The sequence below is a fragment of the Mytilus trossulus genome, chromosome 3 (genome assembly GCF_036588685.1).
Source record: "Mytilus trossulus isolate FHL-02 chromosome 3, PNRI_Mtr1.1.1.hap1, whole genome shotgun sequence".
Taxonomy (NCBI): Eukaryota; Metazoa; Mollusca; class Bivalvia; order Mytilida; family Mytilidae; genus Mytilus; species Mytilus trossulus.
In genome coordinates, this window is record NC_086375.1 from 49,223,808 (window position 1) to 49,240,232 (window position 16,425).

At 32.2% G+C, this 16,425-nt stretch overlaps 1 protein-coding gene across 6 annotated transcripts in view; it reads left to right on the plus strand.

Moving 5' to 3' along the window:
• The first annotated feature begins 10,721 nt into the window (after positions 1 to 10,721).
• Positions 10,722 to 16,425, plus strand: part of LOC134711724 (uncharacterized) — a 39,531-nt gene continuing 33,827 nt past the window's right edge. For 4 of the 6 annotated variants that reach the window (XM_063572552.1, XM_063572543.1, XM_063572551.1 and 1 more), the window contains exon 1: positions 12,916 to 13,022. The gene's annotated coding sequence lies outside the window, so the exon portion shown is untranslated. Of the gene's footprint in view, positions 10,891 to 12,915; positions 13,023 to 13,129; positions 13,257 to 16,425 lie in introns of those variants that run through there. The other 2 variants (XM_063572545.1, XM_063572544.1) reach the window with 2 other exon arrangements.

The following is a 16,425-nucleotide window of genomic DNA, read 5'->3' on the forward strand; positions in this document are numbered from 1 at the left end:
GTAGTAATGCTTTTGGAATAGATAACAAAATTGAATTACAAGTGCGTTTGGGGTTAATGAAGGGTAATTTGAGAATGACCGTAAAGAAAAATATATTACATTTTCTATCAAATTACCAAGAATTGTCTGAAATTGATAAAAATGAATGGAGTATAAGTAATTCTAGATCGATCAAAACCTAATCAACAGATGTTTATAGCAGCTTATTAACATCAAGTGTCTTGTCCTATTAAATCAATAGAGACCCTTTTAAACTAATCGTAGCATTTTTTGAACCTCAGAGTTTTGAACTAATGTGTTTTCTTATAAACTGTGGTCTTTGGGTTAACGTGTATATCAAATTCTAGTGGAAACAATTTAAAACATTTTATGTGTTTATATTTTACTATAAACTATACCATTAATACCACCAATGCTCTCAACTGTTATTAATCCAGAACAAATTACATATTTTGTTCACCCCCTTCCCCCATTATTATTAAATTGATCTTATAATCAATTGATTCAGATGCGATAACATTGTTCATGTTAGATCTAAATATACATACTGTAATTCATTAAAAGAAATAAGTGCTGATAAAATCCGAACAATTGTAATTACATTATGCATAGTTTAAAAGGCAGTTTGGTGATCGTTGGCAAACCCATGTTAGATAGGATACACCTGACTTTTGAGTACACAATATGAGTTTTTTTTATTTTTATTTGTATACCCGATTTTCAAAAAAATCTTAATTCAATATATTTTTGTCACTGAGAAATGAATACGGTAAATTATTAGGCCAATACCACTTCTACACTGTCACATTTCAACAGCGGTGATGCTTCTATTGAAGACATTATGATGCAAAATTGTAATTTTCTTATTGAAACGTATTGTGAACTTTTGGCCCCACATATTTTGAATTATTGTTAATATAGAAAAAGTCGTTTTCTAATATCCTTTGAATCTTTCCCACAATACGCTCACATCAAAACTGCTATAAAGCCAAACCAGTACATGGTTGAAGAGCATTAATGCCCCAAAATTCCAAAAAGTTGTGCCGAATACGACTACTGTTATCTATTCATAGGACAAGAAAATCCTTATTTAAAAAAAAAAAAATCATAGAATTTGCAACAGGAAATTTATAGAAATGTAAGTGTTTTACTGTTTATCTTCAGTGCTTTTAACTAAGTTCGTTAACTACTTCTAAATAACGTATAACAACTATCATTGTAATGAAACATATGAAAAAAAGTTGCGTTAACTACTTTTGGAGTGAAAAGTATAATCATTTGGATGCTTTAGATACATAATGTAATTTTGATGGTCCTTTTGATTTATATGACAGTTTTGGCTTTTCCACTCTCTGTACTGTACTATACTTCCACAAAATCTTATCAAACACATTGTTATTTGAACTAGCGTCATAATCTGTGAGTCTTTGAATACCCTTCCACGTTCGTTCTGTTTTTGATAGATGTTTTCTGCTTTGCATCCATAAGATGAGTGAAATCCTTTTCAACTGAATTTTGTTGGGCTTTAAATCATATGTGGAACTAGTACACCACTGTCCTAGGTTAAGTAGGGTTGGCGCCTTTAAACGTTTTTAATCCCGTACCAATCTGTAAATGCCTGTCCCAAATCAGGAACCTGTAGTTCAGAGTTGTCGTTGTATCGTGTCTTTCATATTTGTTTTTCGTACATATTTTTTTGTGATCATTTAGGCCGTTTGTTTTCTTTGTTTTATATTTTTCATATCGGGCCTTTTAAACCCGGCTATACAGTATTTGTTTTTCTCATTGTTGAAGACCGTACGGTTGACTTTAGTTGCTTACATCCACTTTACTTGAACTTTGGTGGATAGTTGTCTCATTGGCAATCATGTCACATCTCAATTTTTTATATATTATGTCACATTTCTGAACATTCAGAGTATCTACAGCATGTGTAGCTCTTTAAAATAAAACGATTAAAGAAAAATGAGAAGACAAATTTTTTATAATGATTTCTTCGTGTGATACAAAAAAAAATATTATAGAAAGTGGGTTCTCAATAAATCTTAAAATAAACATAGAAAGAACAGCTCGTCCTTTAAAATGTGAAAGGCAGGTAGATGCCACAGAAGTGTCTCTATATATAGTACTAGTAATACCAAAAGGTTGGATATATCTGTAGAACATACTCGTAGCCTTTCGTTTAAATCAAACTTCTGGGGTACGGAGATTGGAAGATGTAGCGATGTGGAGATAAGCAAATCAATCATACATGTGTCACAAAAGAACCGTGATACATGGACAATGAATTCTTTAGTTAAATCCTACCTCTGGTGTTGATTGTAGTTCTGTGATACTAGTAGTCCATTCATAACGTTTCTAGACTTAAATTGGTAAAGAGCTGGAATTATTTAACATATTGCACCGGAATTCGTTTCCATCTATTAATATTTCACAAATTTTTCATCCTAACCTTTTATCATTTACGCCCTTTGGTTATTTTGTCCTGTTCAAAATTACCATTGCCTTTTTTCAAAGACGTATATTATATTATAAAGGCATTTAAAAAATTCAGTGCAGTTTCCTGCAAATTCCTATAAAGACTTTAAATGTTTTTTAATGTTACGATGATATTTTACCTTGAGAATGAAATCCCATTCCGTTTACTATACCCACTTATTGCGGACCTGTTTTTGTATTGTTATGAGTTACAATTTATAACAAAAATAAGCAAAGACCCATCGAAACAACATCTGATAAACAAATTTAATAATACTTTTAGATATTTGGATGATATTTTGGCTCTCAATAATGACGGCTTCAGTATGTATATTAAAGAAATTTATCCTGTTGAACTTACTTTAAATAAAGCTAATACTAACAATGACCACTGCCCTTTGCTCGATCTTGATATCTATATCACTAACGGAAAGCTGAATACTAAAACTTATGATAAAAGAGATGATTTTTCATTTCCTATCGTTAATTATACATTTTTAGATGGTGACGTTCCCTTGTCACCTTCTTACGGTGTTTATATATCTCAACTTGTACGATTCGCTCGTGTATGTAACAATTTTTTAGATTTTAACGAGAGAAATTTATGTATAACTGAAAAATTATTACACCAGGGTTTTCGATATCACAAACTAGTCTAGTCAAAACATCTACTAAATTTTATCATCGGTATAAGAACATCATTCGTAAATATAGCTCAACATGCAGACTTCTTATACGTTCAGGTATTTCACATCCATTTTTTATGGAAATATTCTTTATAAAGCACAAAGGTGTCAGTATTTACCTCAGAAACTAACAAAACATTTGAATAGACTTATTAAGAAGGGATATAGTTACGATACTGTTGTCAGGTCATTAAAAAGATTGCATATTTTGGCGTTAATATTGATTCACTTATAAGGTATTTGCATCGGAACTAAACCAATTTATTAAAAAAACAGTTGTTGGCATGACACGGGTTATGTTCTTCTCATATATGTTATGATGGTATGATACTAAACCCCTAACGGGAAGGATTGTGTCTGATGTTCATATGATGAAATCATAATCTTTCAGTCAGTTTTATTGACGGTCTGGAGCTGGCATTTCAGTTAACTGCTAGTAGTCTGTTCTTATTTATGTATTATTGTCATTTTGTTTATTTTCTTTGGTTACATCTTCTGACATCAGACTAAGACTTCTCTTGAACTGAATTTTAATGTGCGTGTTGTTATGCGTTTACTTTTCTACATTGGCTAGAGGTATAGGGGGAGGGTTGAGATCTCACAAACATGTTTAACCCCGCCGCATTTTTGCGCCTGTCCCAAGTCAGGAGCCTCTGGCCTTTGTTAGTCTTGTATTATTTTAATTTTGGTTTCTTGTGTACAATTTGGAAATTAGTATGGCGTTCATTTTCACTGAACTAGTATATATTTGTTTAGGGGCCAGCTGAGGGAAATTTTTCAGATTTCACATCCTCAGAACTTTTTTTTCTCCAACATCATATATACTGATTGTTTAGAATTTTTTTCTCTTTGCATTTTTTGGAAACTAAAATCCTTCCAGGAAAAGGTCGCATATTCGCATTTGATATATTTCTCTCTTTTCGAGATCTCTTTGAGGAATACACTTATTATTCCTGAAAAACCTGTCGAGATTTTTTATTCTCTGAGCTTTCGAACTTCGTTCTTTAATCATTTTTATTCGAGCATCACTGATGCAGTTGCAGACGTAGACGAAACGCATGTATCGCATACAGTTTCAAATCTGATATCTGATGACTTCTTTTTTGCAGTAAAAGCGAGCACTCTTAGTACAGCATTTTGTGTTTTGTGTTTTGTCACGCTGCGTGCTGAGTCATGTCCTTTTCAGCTGCTGTTTACAGTTTGTTCTCATTTTGTGCTATTACACCGCTGTTGATTTAGAGCTCGCAAACATGTTGCTGTAACTATCACTATATCATAATATTCGAAAAGTAACGATGTTTTGGATAAGCCTTGGTCGAATAGCTTCACTATGAGCATCAATTCATCCTGACGATAATGACATCAGGAATAGCAAGTCAAAGAATACCTACCAATTTGGAGATAAAAGTTGGATTTCAGATAGACTTAAAATATATCGACATTAATTATTTGCAGATGTTTGCAACTCGTTTTTTTTTTATTATTCCACATTCAATGCACACTTTATTACACTGGTGTGATGGTTCGATCTAGACATATTCAGCGGCACATGGTAAAAAAAAGGCGGAAGATACCAAGGGAACATTTTACAACTCACAAGTCGAGTAATAACTGACAACCATGACAAAAACTAAATGAAAGACAAATTCCCCAAAACACCATATAGAAAAACTAAATACGGAAGCAACATAAACATAACAACTGACAATGGGGTTTATCTCAGGTGCTCCGAAGGGTAAGCTTATCTTACTCGAATAGTGGCACGAATCGTGGTGTTCGTAGCAACTACAAATTCGGTGTCGAGTTGTAATTTTGTTGGCATTAAAGAACTCCTGTTAAGCTTTCACGGGACTGAACAATGCCCTCTGGAAGGTAAACTTACTTCACCTGCCAAGATATGCAATTTCCTCATTGCAGGACAAATTCCAAGACCTTAAATTGCTAAAAATAAGATGATGTGGTATGATTGCTTATGGGACAACTCACTATACAAGAGACAAAATGACACAGGAATCAACAATTTTGGGTCACAGTACGACCTTCAACCTTTTTAAATTAGTTTTGATTGACCATGAAATATTCGCCACTGAAGTTTTAACCAATACATTCCATCAAAAAAGAATTTCATAGTTCAAAGTAGTGCTTTTTCTCTGCCAAATTTTTAGTATGACCTTGAAAGTAACTATTGGTAATCCACCATTTGAGATTTAGATCTTTTAAAATAAGCAAACCCACCACATGAGCATTTGTATTTCCCAGGTCAGGAACCTAAAGGAAGAATGTATTTGATGTTTGGATGTCTTATCATTGTCATGATGGTCTTTTTACCTTCGGTTACTGTCTCATAAAAGTATATTCCATATCTACTGTTTTTTTTATATTAAAGAACGTACTATTACATACTTTTTTTATTTGAAAAAAATATGTTAACAATTAAACTCAAATCATTCAGCATTAATTTAAATTAACGTCCAGTAGCAAATATTTTGTTCATGTTCCAAGACTAGTTAAACATAACAGGTTCTAAGAATAATCATACATTGATTAAATAATGTGGTTATAGTACATGGTTCTATTAACAATGAATAACTCACGAAGATGAGACAACGTTTATAATTCTTTGTTCAATGTAGGAAAGTCATTATATTTAACTATACAATATATCAATATCTGGAAATCTGATGCAACACTGCAGTCACCTATACAAAGTGCAATACATTTAAATTTCATTGTTGTTATATATTGAAGCATATTAGCCAGTCACAATTATTTATTCCTTCACTTTTATATAATTCATATCAGTTTTCCACATAAGTTCCTCAATACAGTCTCCCGAGTCAGTTTTGCCACACTATTCCTGATAAGAGTTCTCTCTCTTTGTCTGTCATTACGAACTTGTTGCCAAAACAATACACTCTCTATTCTTTTGTAATTTACTTAAAAGTCGCTCTTCTTTACTTTTCAAATATCGTATCCTTAGTCCTTTTAATTTATAGCCCACAATCACACCAAGAATGAATGTTATACCGCCGAAAATAAGCGCACTTTTACCAGATACTCTACCCGGCGTATCCGACATGTTTCAGCTAAGGGGAAGTAAGCAATAACATACGAGAGGCTCCTTCGGTCTAGAGGTTCAAAAGATATACGAGGGTGTGGATAGGGGTTTACATTAAAGAGAATAATGAGGGAACTATATGAATAGAGTTCATATGATAAAAAAAGAACGAAGAATAATAAGGTGCTAAAATTTAAAGAAAAGAGAGCAATAGACAAAATGTATAAAGAATATTATTGAGAAAAATGACTTAAAAATTAAAAAAAATACTGAAATGAACGACCCTCCCTCCCCCTCACACACACACACACACACCAACACACACACACACACACACACACACACACACACACACACACACACACACACACACACACACACACACACACACACACACACACACACACACACACACCACCACCACCACCACCACCACCATCTACTAATCTTACAGCGTCTTTAACTAATTTATTGACTACTATGAAACTTTTTGTAATCATGAAAGCAAATGAATTTAAATAATTGAATTTTAAAAACTACTGTTTTTTAGTAAGTTAATGTTTACAGTTCTTTGTACCAAGTCATGAATGAGAGTTGTTATTCTTTTGTTTGATGCGTTTTAAGCTTTTGATTTTACTATCTCATTATTGACTTTCCATTTTGAATTTTCCTCGGAGTATGGTATATTTGTTATTTGACTTTGTTGTGTGTTTTACCATGGAAGTACTAGTATTATACAGTTTCCAACGTTATAAAAAACATATTATTGAAAATTTGCTGTAATTTATTTTTCATAAGTCATTTACATTGACTTGGAAGCTAGTGTACTAGATAATGTTTGTACCTTGCACTGCACTTATGTCAGTTCAAACTTCGTCCTACCAATGAAATCAGATAACAGTATCCCATGTATCGTATGTGATCACTGTTATTTGAACTCGCACTGGTGTATCTAAAATGCATCCCCATGGAAGAAATGTTCCCGCTTTTGATTTTGAAGTTGGAAAGAGAGGCATTGAAATGCAGGTGAAGGGTCGTGCACTATTCTGGATTGTAACGATAACATTCGGCATTGGAGTGTGTGCGGGGATATATATTTGCAGAAAAAAAGATTTATTCAAAAAGAAATAGACTTATGTACATAGTAATATTTTTGGAACTTATAAAGAGTTGGTTTTCTTATTTCTTTTTGACTACCCCATTTGATCCTCATACATGTATGTGTAATGATCTATAGAATTGTTTCCGTTTGTTGTGTTTGTAAACATATCGATCTACATATATATTAGATTCATCTTGTATACAGAAATGGCTGACTTGGATATTGAATTTGGGAAGCATGGCCTTGAAGTGGAAGCCAAAGGAAAGGCATTATTTTGGATAGCGACACTATCATTCTTAGCTGGATTAGCAATAGGAGGCGTGATTGGATTTAAAGTGAGGGACAAAGGTGGAAAAATAGCCAAGAAGTTTAAATAACGGAGAAACGCTGACTAATCAAATGTTGTATATGCTTTTATACATACACGTTATATATGACAAATCTTTAACGTGTGTAAAATCCTTCAGACAATGGAATATAGGGCCATTATTTCGGTGTGATTATATGTGCATATAAACTTCCGTTTACAGATATTTTTAAGTACCTTTGTATAATTGTTATTATGTTTATATGCTTAACAAATATGTATTGTGCATGTTATAACTATTGTATATATAAAACAGACACATCTATTGTATTCAAACTTAAGTTTACTGTACAATGTTAACTGAAATCTGAATTTAATCCAACATCTTTGTATCAATATATTCATCAATCAACATATGGTTTTATTTTATATTAACATTTATGGAAAGCTTCAACTGTCATATATCTAAACCAATGAATAAGGCATAGTGCATGAAACACTTTTAGAACATAACCATTTATCATTCTTTATGGTTATTTTCTGGTTCATGTGAAAATTTTAAAGAAAAAATGGTCAATGTCAACGAAACATGCAGCCACTAAACAACCAAATAATAACATTTTAATTAAACCTTTATTAATGTCTGCAGAGGTGAGCAAGTGGTCATAATATCAAGTTAAAAAGCTCTAAAAAAAAAAGATGGCTTCGAAAAGAGACAAGTAAAAGACGAAAGTCTTAATAACTTAGGCCATAGAACAATCATGCAAAATCCTAATATTGTGATACACTTCATCAAATACCCACTAAATGTGCAAGTTTGCCAATCGATTGCAATATGGGTGAAGATAAAAGGAATCGGTTTTTTTTAATTCGTGATCATTTATTGCCTTCCTAGAACAGATACTTGGCCTACATTTTACAATAGATTCTAAAGGTATTAGTAGAGTTGTCTCCCTGAAAGTGAGTTTACGGTACATTCTATAGAATTACATTTCACATGGTTAGGGTCCAAATAAAAAACATACACTAGATGTAAGAACCTTAACATAATTTTATATTTTTAGGTTTGTAGGCTTCCCATACATGACTCGCATATGCCCATTTTTTTTGGTGGACTAGTACTCTTAAATATACTTGGACTTAATTCAGTCGTCCAAAAAAAACATATGCTCCACTGATGCGTTTGCAAGTTTTCAACTTTTACCCCTAAATTCATTATCTGGTGGTGTTGTCGAGTTAAACTTTTGTGAATTCAACTACCTTAGTCAGTGACAGAAGTAAAATACGAATAAAAGAGAAAATTTCTAGAGACACAAATCGATACTTGGCAATATTTTATAGATGTCAATTTAATGCCACAATCTATCTTCATATAGGAACTAAAACCTAGGTCAAAATGCACAAAATATCTCCAGACTAACATGAACTTGTATATCATATCAAATGATATGACCTGGTATGTACATATTATTGTTTTGTTGTGCCTGCGACTTGTGTCGAAGAAAGCCTGACATCGGGATGGTGATTTGGTGGCGGTCACGCAGCAATAACACACTTCTTAAAAACTTCATATTTCCGAAGGCAGAAGATCTTGATATTTCATTCTTTGTATAAATATGTGCCTTATGTTATTAATTTCCGTTTCTCATTAGTCCATTATCCTTGACCTCATTTTCATGGTTCAGTGACTACTTGAAAAAAGTTAAGATTGTTAGTATATTTTCTTAATTTCTCTCTTATTATGAGTAGGGGTATACAGGGGTAACTATATTTGGTATGCGCGTACCTTGCAAGGTCCACATGCCTGTCAGACAGTTTTCGTTTGAACTGGACCTCATGTTTATGGATGAGTCTCAATTAAGTTTTCGTAGTCCATATCTAAGATACTATAAGCAATAGGTCTACTATATTTGGTGTATGGAATAATTGTAAGGTGTATATGTCAGTCTGGCAATTATCATTGGGACATGACCTCATTTTCATAGTTCATTTGCCAATCTTAAAGGTTTTTTTGTTTTAGTTTGTTTCTTAGATACTATGTGCATTGGTCAACTATATTTAAATCATGTAATAATTGTAAGGTATACATGTATGTCTATAAGGGTTCATCTGACCTTGACCTGATTTTCATAGCTCTAATGATCAATGTTAAGTTTTCCTGTTTATGTTTGTTTCTTAGATGTTCAATATGTCAACCATATCTAAAGCATATTTGGTGTAAGGAATGGTTATAAGGTGTACATGTATTTCCAGTTTGTTTGATTTATCTGACCTTGACCTCTTTTTCATTGATAACGTTAAGTTTATGATAGTTGTAGTAAAGCTTTTGTTATGACAATCAACATAAAACTAATGGTTGGTAAAAAAAAGACGAGACATGTCAGCCTGTGGATTCATTTTTTTAAACATTGATAATGAGCCGCGAAGTTCAAACTTTTTTTAGCAGACTGAGCGCAGCGAACGAGCTAAAAAAACTTCATATTTTGTCGAAATGTTTAATATATATATAAATATCAACCCAACAATGTTAGATCTGTAAATTTGCTTTCGCAATTTTTTTGCTCTTCCTTCGCTGGGATTGAACCCATGCTACTGTGATATCGTGACACTAAATAGCCTGCACTGCAGTCGTCCCGCTACACCACATGACCACCTGGGCTCTACAATAATAAAGCTTTCAGTGGCCGTGTGTTACCTTTCCTCGCCAGTTTTAATCTAGCGGCGTACTACAGCACATGATATATAAGGCATGGAGATGTTATATTATATAATGATTAAAAAATATCTAAATGTATCCGCTATTAAAACCGAGTTCCTGTGTTATTGACCTCTGACTGTACAACTCAATCGGAGGATGACTCGGGGTACGTCAAATACTGATGTCATACCCTTCTGTACAAAACTATATCTGTCGTATTTACTAAAGAGCTTTAAGCATAACCAATACACGCTGATATAAAAGGGAGAGACCATGTTTACATTCTATTTTGCAAATGTCAAATAATTAATATTCACTCCCTTTAAATGGTATTTTAATAGGTAAATGCTATTATACATATATACATATACGGATGTGTTTACATCAAACTTTTATACAGGATTTATTCAATTGAAAAATGAAAATTAAAATGTCTTTTCATTTGTAAATTCCGGTTGAATTTAGATAACTGATTTAAATTCATTTATAGTTTCTATACCTGTTTTTTAACAAAGTTATTTCACATTTTGACAAACCGTGGATTTCAATAACTGCATACATGTGAGTATTGTGAATATTTAACATTTGTATCATTGTTTAAATTCGAATTTATTCTATACGCTGTAATCTATCTAATTCATAAAGCGGCATCACATGTATGTCCTATATGGTACTTTTGTCTTGTAGAAAGTTTGATCCGAATGCTAAGGTAGGCCAATCATTTAATGTTCTGTAAACTTGTATAAGATGCAGACATATACCATGCAGTAATATATAAAGCAAACTCGTAAATTGGTTTACAAATTTACACACTAACTCATCAGGCTCATATGTCGAGCCATAATTCAAACTTACATGCGTGTTAAACAAATAATATACTGAGAAGTCAAGTTCATGTTTTCTGTCGTATACCAATAGCGGACACGACAACAGCCGATAAGTTTAAGGGGTGCCAAGGTCAATGTTTGGGTCATAGTGACCCATTAAGAATTAAATCATGAAAGTATATTGCTGTCCCTTTACATTTGAAAAATCCCATTGCCAATTTTTTTTTTAATAAGATGCTCCAGCTTCCATACACGTGGAGACCACTAACACTTCAGTTGCCTCATTTGCCTGCCAACACTTTTATCCAGACCTCCGGCTTCTATCGTCACAACCTTATACTCAAAAACTAGCTTGAATAAAAATTACTGAACACAGAAAGCTCATATATTCTACGTCTTATGATATCGTAGGCAAACTGTAAAGAAATCCAGAGTAAGCGGGAGCTACTGTTTGATTTTTAATGGCGAGGGGGACTAGGATGGAAAAAAAATCCTACATATTTGTTGTTGTAATCTCTGTCTTGCCTTTTTATTTTTCACTCTATTCGGTCCTGCTTTTTTTTATTAGTTGATCCTGACTTTTTTACACAAATTGTTATCCTGCATTTCTTTTTGAAAAATTGGTCATCCCGCCGTATTTAAATGCTAAAATCCTCCGAGTAATCTCAGGTATTGTCAATGTCTGTGTGTCATGATACAAAGACAAAACTTTCAAACTATAAGAGAGATTATTGATAGAGACTTTCTTAATCGTTTAATTCTTGGTATTTTTTTGGAAAGGCATTTTGTATTTCAATGATTTTGGAAATAACTCCGGTTTTCTATAAATTCTCATTTAATAGTACATTTTTGTAGTTTAATTCTTATTGCTCTTGTCACTTGGACCAGAACATACATATTGTTAGATATACTGTACCCATACTGGGACTGATACATTTATTTATGTATCCCCGGCACACGTTTGCACCCGCCATTATTCTCTTTTCTCCTCAGTTATTTTTGTGCCAAGTAATTTTTTAAGGTAGATGATGGGGTGTCTAAATTATAATCCATAGTATTTTTTAATAGTTTGCCAAAATGTAGTTTATATAATGCTTTTTTTAAATAATAATAAAAAGAATGGGTCACCGGGCTTATTTCCATGCTACAAGCTGTTCAAAATTAACAGATTTTGTATAGATTATACATGGAAATTTTTTTGAGATAACATATGAAAAGATAGCTTTAATAGAATGCTTTCAGTTAAGAAAAAGAAAAAGTGGGGTCACCGGATCCGTTTTCTTGCTACGTTATTAAATAGGTAAATTCCTAACACATTCTATTGTAAAATTACCTTAATCTGAATTATCTGCTCTTGAATTTGAGTTACCTCCCCTTAAGTGGAAAAGTTGGAAAAAATGTAGTCAATTAAAAGTTTTCTGTTTTTTTGTAAAAATACAACCATCAGTATGATAAAACATGTCCCTTTTCTATATTGAAATGAAAGTTCTTAAACATGAATTATCTACTACTCTAAAAATTTGCACATTTTATTAAAGATATAGACTTTGATTTCTTGAATTTCCAAATCCAAGATGGAGGAAGACACTCTATCTACCTTAACAGTATTGTGTTATTTTTGTTATTATGGTTTTTTGCCAGAGACAAGTGCCTGAGTTAAATAGCTATTAATGTAATCAACGGGAAACCAAAATTCGAAAGAAAAGCAACACTTTATTATAACAGTTTTAAATCACGTGGTTGAAAAATGTTTACATTAGTTATCGGAAATGAACTATAGTGTCAACAACTCTCGTGTCATTCGAGAATAAAGAAGTTTTAAAGTTTTCATATTCTCCAAAAAGTTTACCACTTGCTTTATAAATGGTAAGAAATTTGAGATTTCAAATTATACGATAAAATAAGTTATAATTTATACTTTGTTGGTCTGGTAAACCACATGGTTTTGTTTATGTTATCAATATCATATTATTGTCTCGGACAAAAATGACAATGTTGTGAAAACTATTACATGTACTTCAATGTAGTTCAAAGATAGGCCACAGAATAATGAGCATTTTGCCGTTTCGGTTATCCTACATTTTATCCCTTCATAGCTTGGTAGGACGTTATAGATTGTTGTCATTGGTGGTTATTTTTCTGGTTACAACAAAAGAGGGGGAGGGGGGGTAACTTTTCTGGTAACCTCAAAAATTATAAAAAGTGGGAAGTGGCGGATCAAGCCATTTTTAAAAGGGGGTTCCAACCCTGAGTAAAGAAGAATGGTCCAACTAAATGCTCCTGTTCAAATGCATTAATTGTCCAAACAGAAGGGGGTTCTAACCATAAGACCCCCCCCTGGATCTGCTACTAAGTTCAGATAAAGATGGGAGTCAATTTTTTTTCCATGTGAACATTTTAACTTGCATGACAAAATTTTGAGGGCCTGGTAGGGGGTCTCATTTGGGGGTTCTGATCCCGGATCCCGCTTACTGTTTTGTCAGATTCCCGTATCCCGCTTACACTATGTACTTAAGCAATTCTCATTTTTTTGTCATTTCACGGGTCCCGCAAGACCTCATTTCCCATTTTCACGACACAATAATTTGACTCTCACATTTCATGCTTACGAAAAATCAGCAATCCTGCGTCACGCTTAGACCCCAATGAGACCCACCTGGTATGTACATGTATTAGACCTCCAAATAATTATGACGTCTGGCAAGGCTATTTTTTTTTTTTTAATACTTGGTATGTATAAATGCAAAATTACCTATCATTATGTTACAATAAAGGATTTAAAATTAAGGAAGAAATAATACATTTTTGCCTCAATTTTTGGGTGGGGTTAGTGTCGCTTAGTCTTTATTTTTTCTATGTTGTGTCTTCTGTACTACTATTTGTTTGTTTGTCTTTTTATTTTTGGCCTTGGCGTTGTCAGTTTATTACGATATATGAGTTTCACTGTCCCTCTGGTATCTTTCGTCCCTCTATTTTAAACATGCTAAAATTATATGGATTTGTTTTTTTGAAAAGGGGTAATCTAGTAATTTCTCCTAAAATTCAATTTGCCTATGGTAAATTTGCCATTAGTCCTTTCGGCTCAGTTTGATAAATATATAAATGATATTTATTCACTATGAAGAAATTTAGTTATAAAACTATAAATATACAATATAGACACCAATCTAGAGTGTTCTTTTTAATAAATTTTGTTTAACGGTTGACCAGCTCTATCAATCTGTTTTTATTGTCACCTAAGAATGTAATATTAGTATGGTGGAATACAACATTTACTGGAAAGTGCAAGAATTCCAATGATATGATTATCCAAAATTAGACTTTTACAAGAACATTTAACTACATGTATTTTTGTACAAAAAAATAGAATTTCATGTAAAGTCTAATTTTGATAAAGTTTAGTCTTTTAAAATTTCCGAAACTTTTTTGTGTCATTTTGTTTGTACATAGATATATAATAGTATGGTATAAATAAGTTTAGGAATATAGAAATAAAGAATGAGACCAAATTCGTGAAATTAAAGATGTAATAATATAGTGAAAAAAACTTTTGTCAAGTATGTCATTGTTATTTCTTCTAATCTTCTAATAAATAATGTACAATGTACAAAAATTGTATAGGAACTGATCAATTGAGCCAATATACCTTTATAGCTTGTAAGCTACTTAATAATCAGTTTGACCAATTAAAACTAAAAAAATACCATTACAAAAAATTCAATCGATTGAATTTGATGAATAGTCCAGGATGTAAATAAGTAAACAATCAGTAAAGATCAATTAAACATTTATATTTATTTCTCAACAAACAAAATATATGCATTGGTAAATAAAACCGTATAATAGAGATACACGCAATATATATTAATACATTTGTACAGACATAAAAAAGTAAGACCAAGCCAATTTCAGAAGTTACAGTGACGTTAAACAATGAAAGAAAACAATATACACATGCATGGTTATCCAGGTGATCCTATATTCAAAATGTAACTCCGTGCATATTATTTACCTTATAAATTTACACAAATATAGATTTTTATGCCCCACCTACGATAGTAGAGGGGCATTATGTTTTCTGGTCTGTGCGTCTGTTCGTCTGTCCCGCTTCAGGTTAAAGTTTTTGGTCAAGGTAGTTTTTGATGAAGTTGAAGTCCAATCAACTTAAAACTAAGTACACATGTTCCCTATGATATGATCTTTCTAATTTTAATGCCAAATTAGAGTTTTTATCCCAATGTCACGGTCCACTGAACATAGAAAATGAAAGTGCGAGTGGGGCATTCGTGTACTGAGGACACATTCTTGTTTGAAGTGATTTTGGTTGGTTTCTATATTTTATACTTGGCAATAATGTAACAGCCATCCTTACATACAGAAAATTTCAAATATGGAATTCATCTCCAATGTCTCTAGAGTAACATAGAAAACATTGCCATTTTCACTTGCAATATTTTGCCTTCTAACAGTTAAAATAGGCAATTTATGATTTTCTTGTTTTAAATCTACATGTGCATGTACACAAGTTATAAAGGTTTTGGCCGTTTTAATGCTTAAAACATTCAAATTTCGAGTTTTCTGTATACATGACTTGGTGATTTGATCATTTATAAATTATTGGTTATCCCACAAAAATGACAAATCACAACCATCAATTATTGATTTTACATTTTTGGTATAAAAAGAATACTTATAACATGAGTTTATGAAGTTTGCAGGAAGTTTTTTTTGTTTTCCATTTATTATTTTTTCCCCAGTAATTATTATAGAGTTTATTATCAATTTCCAAAGGATATCTCCCTAAATAATTTTTTTAATCAGATTCTGAAATAGGAAATTGCTATCAAACTTTTGTGGGAAACTCTTACTCTAAATAGTACGATATACAAAAGTCAAACTTGTTGGGAGGGCACATGATAAACATACTGTTTCTGAAATGGTTCTAGAGTGGTGAATGTCTTTGCAATATGATATTAGAAGTTAGACTTTAATCATTATTGTTTATCATCATTTTTTGTTGTATGTCAAATATCAATATGTATGTGTGAATTGGGAGGGTGTTAGACCTACACATAAATAAAAGATAGCCTCCAATGAAAAAAATCAAGAATTTTAAGTTTGCAAAAATTTGAAATTACTAGGAATATCTTTAAAACAAAAAAGTTGTTGCAGTTTTTTGTAAGAAACTGGTCTTTTACACTATCACAAAGATATAATGAAAAGAAATATGAAAAATAGCTGTAATCATGTGCAGTTATTTAGTTATTTA